This window comes from Leptinotarsa decemlineata, unplaced genomic scaffold, assembly GCF_025532065.1.
Source record: "Leptinotarsa decemlineata unplaced genomic scaffold, Ldec_3_MD MMD2_tig00026358_RagTag_RagTag, whole genome shotgun sequence".
NCBI classification, from domain to species: Eukaryota; Metazoa; Arthropoda; class Insecta; order Coleoptera; family Chrysomelidae; genus Leptinotarsa; species Leptinotarsa decemlineata.
Genome location: NW_027412703.1, coordinates 5998606 through 6014152, shown reverse-complemented (window position 1 = coordinate 6014152; position 15547 = coordinate 5998606). Strand labels below are relative to the sequence as shown.

The 15547-nt window shown below is 34.7% G+C and overlaps 1 pseudogene; it reads left to right on the top strand.

Annotated features, from left to right (window-relative positions):
* Positions 1-414: 414 nt before the first annotated feature.
* On the top strand, positions 415-13803 carry LOC111507723 (dolichyl-diphosphooligosaccharide--protein glycosyltransferase subunit 1 pseudogene; annotated as a pseudogene).
* Positions 13804-15547: the final 1744 nt, after the last annotated feature.

Here is a 15547-nt window from a genome sequence, read left to right as displayed (position 1 = left end):
AGGACAGGATGGACGATGACCTAGGAGGAGAACTCCTCGGGAGGATGTACAATGGGTCACATGTGGCCTGAGTGCGTGGGCTTACACTCACCCTCCCTACTCTACAGATACAGATACTCATAGGTATTGAGTTGACTATTAATTACACTTGTTGCTTCTTCTAATCACTCGAAATTTATCACCCGATAAATAGGTAATTACTTGTACCGATAACCCCGATAGTTTTTGCGGGTTGGGCTACCTATCGGGCGCGTCCCCAGGTGGCGGAGAGGGGAACGGCCAGGGGACTGGAGGCCCTGTCCGGGAAGCCAATGTGTCCTTACAGACGGGGTCGCCGGACTCCTGGTGAGTGGCAGATATAAGTAGGGTGAGGGGAACTGAAACTCCTCAAAGGCCTTTGCAAAACATGCCGCCATGGACCAGCCTACCCAAGCTGAGGGTAAGGAATCGCGCCGACAGCTGAATGGCCGCAGGGTGTTACGTGGTTACGAACGATCCCCGGAACTGGGCAAAACCTCATCGTAACAAGCCTGCCTCTGGTACTGCGAGGCTCTGCCCGAGGTGACCAACTCTTCCCTTGCTACTCGTGGAAACACACATGAATTAAACAAACACAAAAACAGGAACAACAAAAACCAATCCCGAGGCTGGACAGAAGTTCTCATCTCAATCTAAGGCGGTGGCAGGAATGAGGCTGGACAAAGCAGATCACCACGTGATATAATACAAAGGCCAAGGCGTTAGCGCAATTGCGGCGTCGAGGCCAAAAGGAGAAAGAGAGCGAAAGGGGCAGAAGTGGCAGCAACTATAAGTGCACACTACTCCTGCCACACTCCACCTCCAACAGCAAGGGCACTTCCTGCGGCGAGCGCCAAGAGATTCGCCTTGAATAAAGGCAGAGAATCGGCTGCTTCTGCAGAAAATCTCCCTCATTCGTGCACCTTCACGGAGGGAACTCTAAGAAGGTTGATAGGACAGTAATGTCGCTGCACCTTCCAAAATATTTTCCGGAGGGCACGGTGAGACACCTCAAGGCTGCCAAAAAGAGTGTGTGTTCAGCGAGTCTTGATCTACACCTGCCAATATAAAGGATATATCTCCTAGTGACCTGTCCACCTTCCTGGAAAGGACAGGATGGACGATGACCTAGGAAGACTGCTGTGGGCCTACACTTACCCTCCCTACTCTACAGATAGAGATACAGCCCTGATACTTTTGGATGATTCTTCATTACTACAAGCTTTCTTTCAAGATGCTGTGTTGGTCTCGATCAAATCGAGCAACTGAATTTTGAAGCAGTTGAAACAATTTATCTGAAATTCTGTTCCAATGCATACCAACCGCACAAGAGTATGTATGGCTTCAGAGCTTCCAGCTTGCAGTAGTGCTATTAATTCCACTGTTGAATATTGATTTCAGTTTGTAAAATAGTGAAGATAATTAATTTTTTTTTTCAAATGATATATCTGTAACTTTCTGTACAATCTTGAATTCCTTAGTAATGATACATTCTCATCCAATTGCAATTACACTGAGTTAGAAAAATGTTTACAAGGGGTAAAAGCTTTTCACAGTAGGTTGAGAAGATGCAAATGGCGATGCTCGCCTTGGAAGCTCCAGTACATCAACAACCGATGAAAATGTTGAGCAAAAAGAAAAATTGTAATGTAGAAAATCATCAAATCACTATTAGACAAGTTGCTGAGGTTGGGTGATACCATGGAACTTATCCGGAAATGATGGGCATGGAGCATGTAGCAGTAGTTCGTTCCAAAATTGCTGAATTTTTACCAAAAAAAAGTCGCATGCTCAACTGAGTCACAACTGGTATCGTATCGTGGGTATAAAGTTATAACATCGAAACCAAAATCAAATCGTTCCAATGGAAAAGCCCAGGAATACCAAGAATAAAATAAGCACACCAAGTTCGATCGAATGTCAAGGTTTTGTTCACGGCATTGTGGAAAAACAATTATTGACTTTTGCATCACGACAGCCCAACTAACAATTTTATATTTTATAATGGTTGTGAAAGCCATTATAAAACAAATTATAAAACTGTATTTCTCCCATAAATGTTTTCAATGTGCTTATAAAACAACTATAAATAGGAAATTGGCACCGTTTTATAAAACAGTATAGTCTTCATTGATATTTTGTAAGGCGTTTCACAAACAATACAACAGTTTTATAAACATTTCAGTGGTTACTATAAAATTTTTCTTTCGTAAAATATTTTATAGAATAATTGAAATACAATTTTATAACTGTTTTTAGTAATTCCAAGTAAGCTTTATAAAATATAATGCAGCCTAAAACGATACCGATAAAATAAAAAAGTGTTCAAAATGTTGTTTTCTTGAAGGCGCAAGAAGTAATTTTGTATTGGACACTATGAAAATATAACAGATATGTCACCAACTGAAAACTAACAGATAGAAAGGAAGGGGCAATCTTAATAATTCCACTTGTGTACTTATAAAACTGTTAAAGACATTGTATGTGCTTCAACGATTGATATTTTAACTGCGAATGAAATTTTATTGACAAATATATAGCCTATTATTAGTAAAACTCAAGCGTGTCACTTTTTTATTAAATTTTTTGGAAAACATTATTGATTATACAAAAATTCACTCTGTCAACGTATTAATTTTCTAGTCGCAAATTAACTCTGTTTGTTCTGAACAATATAATCTTATAATATCGATATACCTATATTTCATCTGTAAATATCACTATATGTGCAGTATTTCATAATTTCAACTCATCGAATGTCAGTATTCCGAATTGCTATCATTTTAAAATGGCGTCGTTCTATAAAATAATTTGTTATCAATAGCAAGAGTTTTAACGTATCTTAGGTTATATGTAACCCCTGTAAAACTGTTGAGAAACACTTTTGGGTAGTTCTAGGAGTGATGGTATTGCGGCAGAGTCGAACTACTTTTAGAGCTTTAGATTTCTATAAAAATAAAAATAGGATTTCCCACGTATTGTTTGTATAAATATTATCTTTTCGATGATAAAGGCTGAATTTCGAAGGAGTTTTCAGCTAGTGATTTGAGTATATGACAACATGATGATCCACTTAAATCGACGGATTTTCATCATCAAAAACCTTTTACTGTTTTTAGCTAGAACAAAATTGAAGCACTGGGTTATGTGGGTCTTCGTCTGAAACGAACCACTTTTCTTAATTTTTTTCGAATGACCAATATTACACGACGTAGATAGGTATATACCTACTTATTGGGACGATAGTCAAATAAAACTGACAAATTATATTTCATTACACGACCTCTAAAATCAATGTTATCTGGTTCTTCTTGAATACTGCATTTTATTCTTGGTGACAGAAAATATATATCAACGGAAGCAATTTGATTTTATAATAGTTATTTTATTGTTTTGGAAGTTTGGTGAATATATTATACTACGAAATAGTTTAGAAATTATCCATTGAAGTGACAATATGGTAATGAAAACAAAATTGTGTTTGGAAGCATGTCAATAAAATAATTTCATTAAAGCTACAGGGAGCAGTTATGAAATAGTCTTGAAATAGTTTTATAAAGAGCATAAAACCTAACAGAAAAGTGCTATAAAACTGCTGCAAAACAATTTACCTCTATAAGAAAATATGTTTTATAAGTTATAAAAACGTTTTTGTGATGATTTCGTGACTATTTGATAACGGATTTTCAATTTTATTTTAGAAACGTTTCAATGACAAATTTATAAAAAAAATTATTGCTTACAACTGTATCATGTTCACGGCTCGTCTGATATAATCAATTAGCATTTTGGAAGTAATTACGAAATACTAACAAAATTGAACTGTTGCAGCACCATGAAATTATAAAACAATTTTGCTGATTGGGAGACAATTCCGCTTTCTGATTCGATAAGTTTGTTGAGGGTTACAATGGACACCAATATATCTTGGCACAATCACGTCGCTGACATTGCAAAGGCTGCTTTTCAAAAGCGTGGAACACTGTTCCGAATCAAAAAATTGTACACATCCAACAACTTTTGATGCTTTATAAAGCTCAGATCCGACCTTTTTTGGAATACTGTTCTCATTTATGAAGCTCCGCCTCTGAACATACCCTGAAGCTGCTGGATTCCATCCAGAAAAGAGCCATCCGCTTGATTGGAGACGCGAGCATCACCATGATAGTCTGGAATATCATCGTTTTGAGGATCAACTCAGTACACCTCGAACTTCACTGTTTTAAAACTCTTCCTTTTGGAGAAATACGGTCATGTGGAGTAAACTTCCTTAAAATGCTTTTTCATCTGAATTTATTCTCCAACGATTCAAATTCAACGTGAATTGCTACTTCCGCACAGGTACTGCACTTTTGTTTTGTCCTCAAAAAAACAACTTGAGCAAGTTTTAGAAAATTCGATCAATTCAACGGTTTTTATTATGATTTTGTTGTAGAAAAAATTAATTCTTACGTTTTAAAAATATTTCTATATATTTGTGTTTGGAACATTCACCTTTTTAATTGCTTATGAAGAACGAGGGTACCAGGTAGTACATATCATAGCCAATTATTGAAACACTATTGAGATTTGTGTAATATTTTTCAAGAAATAATTGACATTATTTCAGCAAAAATAAAGCATCATCACGAAACCACGACTATACCTACGGCGCATCGCGACTAACTAACCTATCCTACTGTTAAAAAAAGTCAATTTCATAAAGAGCATATTCTTTCATGACAACTAAAATATATAACACTGAACCTCACGAAATAAAAAATTCTTGAATTGAAGGGGTTATATTTTTAGGAGTGATTAAGAGTGAATAAGATTCCTCTTGGCTGGGATTGAATCAAAAAGGTGAATGAATGTCATTACGATGTCATCGATGACATAAGCAGATCAAGCTTATTCCGTGACATTAAAAATCGTAATTCATGAATGAAGTGTGTGTATTTTCTATAATGTTATCCAATTTGGTACTGAAGAGCCTTAGGGCAAGTGTCTTAAGGCGAAACATCGGTGTATACCAGTGAGGGTGACAGTGTTCCATGTAAGTGCAATTTAATACATTCATTCAAAGTAGAACTCATGTTAATGATATCTGATTTTTATTCCACAACGAATGTTTGAAATACAAACTGAGTAGAGAAAAGTATCTTCTGTATAATTCAGTGTTCATATAGAAGTATTTGTTTCGAAAGCTTTTTTTCTTTCGTGTAATTCAATGTTTATATGAAAGTAGCTGTTTCAGGAGAACTTTCTTTCAGTTTGTGTCTGAAAGTTACTTCTTTGCATGATCTACACATCCATGTATAGAGTTACTTATTTTCGAATTGATTACTTCCTTCCTTTCTTTGGAAGATTCCCTCATCTCTTTTTGTATCAAGATGGAGTAGTAGAAAGCCAAAAACTTTCTTTCCCAAAAAATTCTTATTTCAAACCAAAATTCAAAAAACAAATAAGAAGACACATTCTCGAAAAAGAGACAATTTTTTGATAATCTGTGAAATAAGTTAGTCTAAGTCAAATGTATCCCAAAGTTGAGTCATACTGTATTGTAGGTAGCATAAACGTATCGATATTGTCTAAGATTTCATCTCTTTGTACATTAATAGTTTATTCTTATAGAACGTGTAATATTTGTTCAAGGTTTTATCTATTTTTTTAATTTTTTGTTTGTCTAGTATTCAATAGGCTTATTTTACCTCAAGCCGAAATATAATTTGTTTAACTCTAACAACAAAATCACAAAAATTCGATAAAATGTTTCTCAGTTTCTACTTCAAGAACACCATACCTACTTTTTTACAAATATTTATATACTTACTTATAACTTCTTGGGAAACAAGAGCTCTGCTTTTATCGCCAAACCACTATGTTCACATATTTTATTTTAATCGTACTCTAATCCGTATACGTTGTGAATAAAGTTATTATTATTATCATTATTATTAATTATTTTGATTGATATCTATGATTGACCTAATCGTAATTGACGATTGTAATTGACGAAAAATACATTTTTGAAGAAGTATCGGGGTCTGCATAAAAATGTGGAATAAGTAATTGTCATCGCTACTGTATAAAAATTTTGCACTTTACTGGATAGTTACCTACTTATCAGTAGTTTCATATTTTATTTCATGTGAAGAGCACATGGGAATATGAAAAATAAATCATAAGAATACTGTATGGTTCTCTGAAATGCTCAATTTTCATATTGTGCACTAACAATGGTAATATTTTGACGAATTTTTCAAAATTCTGCAGAACCTTCAACCAACAGGTACAAAATTTCCATTGTCTATAAAATACCTTATTATAATAACTTCTGTCATAATCCTACATATACCTACCCGTTTTCAAATGACAGTATAATGTTATGATACATGTAAAAGTTCAATGTAATTGTCTGCTTCGGAATTTCCATGTCTCCTTACCTAAACAAAGGTTTTGTGACGCCGGCATATGGCAGAAGGTTGTAAACCAAAGGTCGAGCCGTCCCATTTCATACTCTACCTGTATTGTTATCTCACATTCTCAACTAACATTATTTAATAATTTCTTCGAAGATACATTACCGTTTGTAAATTACTTTATGGTATGTATGTTACTTACACAGTACGTGGCCGCATAATAACTTTCTCGCAGGTCAGGTATAGACAACTTTTTGGGTAGCTGTTTGCAACTCAACGGCTTGACATTTCAATGGATTATTATTGAAATAACAATAGTCCACCGTCGCATGTGCCGGAGATTTGGAAAATACGTGTCGTTTTTTGAGTCCTGACAAGGTGGACAAATTTGCCAAATTGAAAATTTATCAGTTTACGAAACATATGGAGAAAGCTATTCTGAGTTTTCGTAAATGTGACTTCGTCAGATAAACTAATTTTTTATGAAAAAATAACGCACATCTTCACTACGAAAAAAATAACACTTGGAATTTCATTCAGTCAAACTGATTAAAATGCATTATTATACAGTGTTTTTATTTAATGCCCCCCCCTTTTATTTTTTGAACGGGTCAACTCAAAAAATAGAAATTTGCGATAATGAAATTTGTGCAAGTGAAGTTGACAGATGAAATTGAAAAAAAAATTAAATGGCAATGGAGGTCTTGTGACACACCATTTTGAAGTTCCTGACGAATACTTCACAACCCTAGAACAGGGGTCTCGAAACTTTGGTTTCGTATGGCCTTCGGGCCATTATGATTTACAGTTTGTTCCAAGGGCCAATTTCTGCCCTTAACTATATGTTTACAGATATCAATTAACCGATGAGGATCTTAAATCTCTTTTGATAATTGGTACAAGTAAAATTGATCCACAACTACAAAGTATTGTCGGTGGAAAATCACAATTACATCAATTTCATTAGTGTTTTTGTTTTACTGTGATTCATTTCGATTATTTGTTAGTTATTAATATGCTCAAACTCAGATACTCAAGTATTGTTTTTGGCCTTGAAGCCTTATCTTTCATCAATGAAATTGGAAAAAAGGTAACCGATGAAACCCACGAATCAAGAGCCACATCTTTTCTCATTCAGAAAATTAGTACTGGCATCCAAAGAGGAAATGCAGCTTCGTTTTTCGGTACTCTCCCTGATTCCAAAAAACTTGATGGAATTTACTTGTTTCCTGAAAACCAATTTTATAAAGAAAAGAGAGGTAATAAGAAACCACTTTATGAAATTAAACTAAAAGCAAACGAAAAAAATACTTTATCTCAGCAAAATTCTCAAATGGGTTTCAAAGATATTTCGGATTGTTCAGTGATAAATTCTTCAGTCAAAACCTTTGGGTTAAATGGTTTCAAAAATATTGGTAACACCTGTTTCATGAACAGCGTAATTCAATGTTTATCAAATACGAGATGGTTATTGGAATATTTGAAAAAGGCTGAATTCATGAGAGATATCAATACTAGTATTTCTAGTATGAAGGGTGCTTTAATAAAATCGTTTGCAGAGTTCATCAAGTAGTTTTGGTCAGAAGATTCATTTGATAAAGTAGTAAATACAGCCTCCTTAAAAAATCAGATTCAAAGTTTTGCTCCTCAATTCATGGGTAATTCCCATCAAGACGTCCAGGAGTTTCTCCGTTATCTTTTAGAAGGATTACATGAAGAGGTTAATATAATTAATGAGAAACCTAAACCAATCTTAACGGAGATTGACGAAAAATTGAGCGACAGCGGAAATGCACAAGAGTCATGGCTCACATATTTGAGGATGCATAACTCTAAGATTGTAGATAATTTCGTTGGCCAATTGAAATCCACGATGAAATGCATACACTGTGGATACTCTTCAGTAACATTTGATCCTTTCTGGGATTTGTCTCTCTCCATACTACAAAGAACCGACCAATTGAGTTTGTGGCAATGCTTAGATTATTTTACAAGAGAAGAAACTTTGGATGGAATTGAAAAACCGACGTGTTCGAAATGCAAGGAAAGGAGAAAATGCATAAAGTCCCTATCAATCCACAAGTTTCCCTATATTTTAGTGATATATTTAAAAAGATGCTCTCCAACGGAAAGTAGAGGCAAATTGAATGATGTCATCGAATTTCCTCTAGAAGGATTGGATATGGACAATTTTGCAGGAGAAAATGTGGCTACTTGTTATAATCTATATGCACTTTTAAATCACAGTGGGACTACTAACAGAGGACATTATACAGCATACTGCAGACACCCGTTACTAGCGCGTGGCACAAATACAACGATTCACACGTGTCACCAATTTCACCAAAGTCGCTTGTGATTGGAGAAGCATACGTCCTCTTTTATGAAAATCGCGGCTTTAAGATAATCGAGGGAAAGTTTTACTCTTAGTTTCTTCAATTTTGTAATTTTTTTCAACTTCCCATTTTTGTAAATACTCAAGTTAAGTTTTCTGTGTCATCATTTCTGTCGTTAAGTTTTATCTTGCAAGTAAATAAAACGGAGTAATTATCATTCTGTGTTTTCTTCTTCAACTTATCACAGCAATAGTAACAACAATTAGGTAATCATTGGATGTCGCGGGCCAGATTGATGACAGTAAATCATTGGCTGTCGCGGGCGGGATTTGGCCCGCGGGCCGCAGTTTGGAGACCCCTGCCCTAGAATATGAAGTTAGTATTTTCACCTACCACACAATGACGGAACATTCAATATCTTTCCTGAAGACAAACACATTAATATCGATATTTCTAGAAATATTCCTTTTTATCTGCCATTTGGTAATTCCAACAACCCGGTAAGTTTTGTTAAGTTATTTTTTGTTTATAAAAACGACAAGAAATGTACACTTAGGAATATTCTCATTTAGATTTCCATTTTACAACAATCTCTAAAATGGTCAATTCTCGTCCATTGGAAGAAAAAATTGAAGAAATTTTTATTTACGGTGCGACGCGCAACATTCACTAGACCGAAAGGATTTTTAATGAACGTTTTTCGAATCGTCCTATTGGTAGAAAGTATTTGAGGGAACTTGTATCCAAATTCACAACTACCGGTAGTGTACATAACAGAAAGCCCCCCAGGTAATTCGTCCATTTCGAAAGAAGAGCAAGTGCAAATAATTGGTGAGATGGTAGTAAATCCTGAACAGTTTTCTTATAATTCCATCGCGAATGTTTGTGAGGTGTCTCCTCCTACTGTGTGGAGATTTTTGAAGAGGATTAGGTATCATCCATACAAAATTAAAATGGTACACCAATTAACTGAAGATGACTCTGATCGAAGAACAGAAATCTGCGAAATCATGACGGAAACCATTGCAAGGCATCCTACCTATCTCCACAATATTTGTTTTAGTGACGAATGTAAACACAACTTTGCCGTTTTTGGAGTGACAGCAACCCGCGAAACATATACCGAATATCCAAAAAAAATTAACGTTTAGGCAGGAATATTGGGAAACCATATTGTAGGACCTCTATCAAAATTTAATAAGGAAACTGTATTTGAATATGTTGGAAACTACAGTTGATCCTCTCATCACTGGAATCTTCGAACTACTTTCGAACTACTTTTTTCGGTCGTTGGATTGGCCGTCGAGGTCCTACGTAATGGCTATCCGGCTCGTCAGATTTGACACCTTTGGACTTGTTTTATGGCACTATTTGAAGCAAAAGGTGTACGAAACTGAACCTACTTCAATATTGAATATACGGCAGAAAATAATAAATATTTGTAGAGATATTGACGTTACTGTGTTCGAAAATGTTCGACGTGAAATATCGGATAGGCTGTTCATATGTGAAGAAGTTCAAGGTAACCATTTCCAGCATCTTCTGAACTGACCTCAAGCTTTTCATCTCATATTAAGTAGTTAAATGCCAATGTATTCAGGCAATTGTTAAAAGTTCCGCCATTTTGTAATAGTTAAAGGTATTAACATTATATTCTGTGTTGTGGGTTGTGAAGCATTTGTCAGGAGCTTCAAAAAGATCACAAGAGCCCCCTTTCTATTTAATTAATTTTTTTCCCAGATGGCGCTATCTTGAAAGTTTCATCTGTCAATTTCACTTCAAAATAAAGTATTTCAATTTTTTGAGTTGACCCGTTAAAAAATAAAAGGGGGGACATTAAAGAAAAACACTGTATATACAGGCATATTCGGACACTCCCTACCAAATTAAAATATTATCGACAATGCGGTGTTGCCACTTCTATCAGAAAGTAGTAGCAAGTTTGATTTTCCAAATGTAACACCCTGTATATAATAATATTTTTGGAATCTATAACAATTACACGATAGCTTTTCTATTCCCGTATTAGAAATATGGATTAATTTCAAATTTTTTCCCGGAAATCATGACCTATAAAAATGCTGTTGGGTCGGTGTATGACGAAGAAAGTATTAGGAAAGAAGGAATAGAAACTTTTGTTTGCAATTTTAGTTCACGGCTCGAATAATTCAACAGACTGATAACAGATTTCTACACATCTACTGCACATATATCGATATATCGTTTGAAAGATCTCTTCAATATCTATTCAAAACTGTTATCACTTTCAAGTTCAATGCAACAATTGAGATAAAATCAATTATAATCATGTGGTTGTCGAAATTCGATGAAATACACTCAAAAACTAAAATGTAATGCAAAACGTTATGAAATGTAGAACGAAAAAGAACTATGGATGTTAACGAAGTTAATGTCCAGAATGTCCACCGCGAACGTTTTGGCAACATCCTAATCTCAAATAAATCTGTCTTAACATTATTTAACATATCAGGCGTGACCGACCTAATCGCAAGCGTTATTCGTTCTTATAATTCATTCAAATCTGAAGGTTTTGTTTTGTACACATTGCTCTTTACATATCCCCATGAGAAGAAGTCTAATGATGAAAGATCAGGTGATCGCGCTGGCCATTCAATCGATCCTCGCCTCCCTATCCACCGGTTGGAAAATGTTGTATCGAGGTGATGCCGGACATTAACTTAGTAATGTCATGTTGCTTCATTCTGCTGAAACCATATCGTATTCAAACTTATTCTAACAACACTTTATTGTGAGATTTTCACTAGACTGTTTCACAAAAACGCAACACGTGTTTCGCCATACAATGGCTTCCTAGGGCGTCTCTTTCACGCTGAGTTTTTTGAATTTATATTATCATTTATTTTTCTGAAAACGATATCAAGATATACATCTTGTTCATCAAAACTCCATCGATGAAATTGCGCACAATTCCATAACTTTCAAAGTTCGCTTTGAAGCTTTACATCAGATTATTTTGGTCAAGTTATTTGCTTAGAGATATTTCAAAAATTATCAATCGGCACACATTTTGACATAATAACTTTGAAGAGTCTCAGGAAACAACAGAAAACTCGACATATTTCATAAAATCATAATTATAAAATTATTTTATAACATTTTTCAAGAAAAAAAACACAATCACTGCATGAAAATCCTTATGGCCGGTGCCATGAGGTAGCAATTCAGATTGGATTTGAATCAATGGAGAATAAATCCATTCGGAAAAACGTTTTCAGGAAGTTTATTCCACATAAACGTAGTTCTCCAAATGAAGGAGTTCTTGAACAGTGGAGTTTGAGGTATACTGAGTTGAATCTCAAAACGATTATTATCAGCCGCAGTCCGTCGTGTATTTCTGATAAATGCCGCTTTTGGTGAAATCAAATGTGCCTAGTCACTTCCCGTGGAAGTTGCTGAGGTACGTACAGTTTTCTGGTTCGGAACAGTGTTCCAAGCTTTCGAGAAGCAGGCTTCGCAATTCCAGAGACATGATTGTGCCAAGCCATATTGGTGTCCATATCCACCTCCAACAAACTTTTAGAAGCAGAAAGCGTAATTGTCTGACCTGACATTATCAAATACGGTTCGGAGACATTTAGCTTTTTGGAATAAACTGATGCCTGGGTTTTTGTGGTAATTAGTTGAACTTGGTTATTTTCACACCAATGCTTCAGAAAAAATAAAAAGTCAGCTTGTTAATGAAAATGTCGAACGATCCATTGATTCAACATCACAATTGGTGAAAATCAGTACCACTATAATCCTGGAGAATACCGGCAAAGATCCTATCCGGAGCTTTTTGATCGCAGAAGAACCATAAAATCTTGGTAATGTTTCCTTTCGTAGTGTGAAGGATTCTTCTAAAAATGATTTGAAGTTTACACTATCAGATGTACACAATCATGAGGATAAGAAATTTTATTATATCATTCTCAAACAATCAATAGAACCTGGACGTTCAATTAGTGTTATAATCGAAGAAGTGCTGATGAAGAGTTTGGAACCTTATCCTCAAAAAGAAAAACAGTTGGTTCGCTATTTTGGTAATCACTATTTCTACTCTCCCTATTTTACAACAAAGCAGAAACTCAGCTCTAAAGGGGTTGAGAATTACACAAAACTCAAACCAGTTTCATTATCCGATTCAACAGTATCTTACGGACCTTATTCCAGCATACCACCTTTCGCAGATGATGAAATGGTTATACATTATGAAAGTAATGCCCTTTTTTTGACAGTCACAAGATTGGAAAGATTCATCGAGGTATCACACTGGGGAAATATAGCTGTAGAAGAACATATTGAAATATAACATACAGGAGCGAAACTGAAAGATCCATTTTCAAGATATGATTATCAGAGAGATACAAGTTCCACACATCACAGTATAGAAGCTTACCGTACCATCCTACCTGTCTCGGCCCATAGTATTTACTACAGAGACAGTAATGGAAATATATCTATATCGTCAGTGAGAACAAGAAAAAAGTGGATCGAACTTTCCTCTTTTTGGAGGTTGGTAAAGTTCTTACATTGTTAGATACAGTGTACCAAGCTATCAGTACCCGTTCAAATTGGAAAAGGAAGACAATATATCAAACATGAGAATAATAGACCATGTTTTTGATGTTTGTTGAAGAACTTGTAACTTCTGTGATTCTGTGATTTTACCAGTTGGTGTCTCCCACATTAGAGTTAAAACTTCATATGAAGTTGAACGGCTACCCGATGAAGTCACACACAAATATCTGGACAATATCGGCCGCACAGTCATCAAGTTGAGGAAAACTAATCTAGTAGAACAACACATCCGAGATCTGGAGATATCCTACACCTGGAAGCCACATCTTCTTCTGCATGAACCTGTTCTGCTATCTTTTGCACTGTTCCTATTATTTGTTATTGTTATAATTTGGGTTAGATTAGATTTTTCATTAGGAGTCCTTGACCAAAGTAAAAGAAAGTGAAGTTTTTGTGAATAAATATAATTTCCTTGTTTGAAATGATTGTTCAATAAAGTTTTTGATAACTCTAAAAAAACAAAATTCGAAATTACTTATAGATCCTCATCAAAATAATATATGCAACCTCCCGCAGCTGGTGAAGATTTGTATCCACAGCTGATGTCCTGGAATTCAAATGGAATGACGAGACAAGTGTGCTACTTTCTTTATACCAACAATCATAATGATAACCCCCAAAAAATGTTTCATTTCCAAAAATATACCCCTTTCAGTTAGAACAAGACTCCTATGGCTGGGATCGAATCAAATGATCGAATGAATGTCATTATGTACTGTCACCAATGACATAAGTACACATAACTTATTTGTCGTATTTTTATGAATGAATTGAGTACTACATGTTATCTAGATTGGTGCTGAACAGTGTCTTATTTCGAAACATCGAATGTCCACCAGTGTTCCATGTCAGTGAGATTTTACCTCTTTTATTTACTATGTTGTGTTGCAATCCTGTGTATGATATCTGATTCATTTCCATAACGAATGTTTGAAATATAAAATATATAGAGAAATGTGATTTTTGTATAAGTCAGTGTTCAATAAAAGTAGTTGTTTCGAAAATATTTTACTCTCGTGTAATTCAATGTTCATATGAAAGTTACTGTTTTGAGAGGACTATTCCTTTCAGTTTGTGTATAAAATTTACTTCTTTGCATGATCTATCCATTTTTGTGTGAAATTGTTTTTTTTTTCAATTGATTGCTTTCTTCATTTCTTTGGAAGATTTCAACTTTTTTTGTCTGAAGGTGGAGAAGAACAAAGCCAACACTTTTCTTTTCCAAATATCAGAAAATATATACAAAATATTACAAAAAGTTACTGTGTTCCTTGTCTTGTGCTCTCAAAATAGACTTCAATTATTTCAATAATATTTCAATACTACGAACGATTATACAGCCACGAAAGTGGCTGTATAATGAAAAGAAAGAAATACAGTTTATGCAAAATGACCATTTTAAAAATGTCAAATTGCTATTCAGTTTTTTTCAATTCATTCGTAAATTTCTATGAGGAATATGAGGAACGTTATCATCATATTACCAGAAAATGAACATGAAATTTCTAATTTTGTATTGGACTTTGTGATAATGTGAAATAAGTAACCTACACGAATATTCTTGGATAGGATTAAAGTTGGAGATTACCTGCATTACAGCTCAGGAGTAATAAAAGGCAACAATACAGAAATAACAGTGATATTCTTTATTGTTATTCGTTGTTGATATTCTTGTGTACTTATTTCACTCGAAAGAAATATTTTGACTTATTTTTGGATACCCACAATGCAAACATCAACACCATTTGGACTCATTGCTGGCCAGATTTTCGTAAAATAGTGATGTTTTTCGAAATATTAAATCAGTACCAGGATCATTCATATATACCTGATTCACCGCTTCACTTGAATTATAACTATTGTTATTATCGATAATAACAGATGTGCACAAATTTTGTTGTTTATTTTATTATAATTTGTTCTTCAAGTTACTACTCAGGTTCTACAACTCAACTTTCTATGGAGTTCGCTTTTTGAAATTGCATAGATCTGGTTTATAGCTTGTTCCTGTAGTTTTTTTCAATGGATGATGTCCAAATAGTATGTGAATTTTTTCACTGTTGACAGCATTGTTTTTCAAATCTCGAAATAAGGATTTAATAACCAAGTTCAAGAATTCACTATAAAAACACAGGTTGAAATATTGACAGATTTGAACTTCATTTTTTATTTTAAAGTATTTGCCTCTTT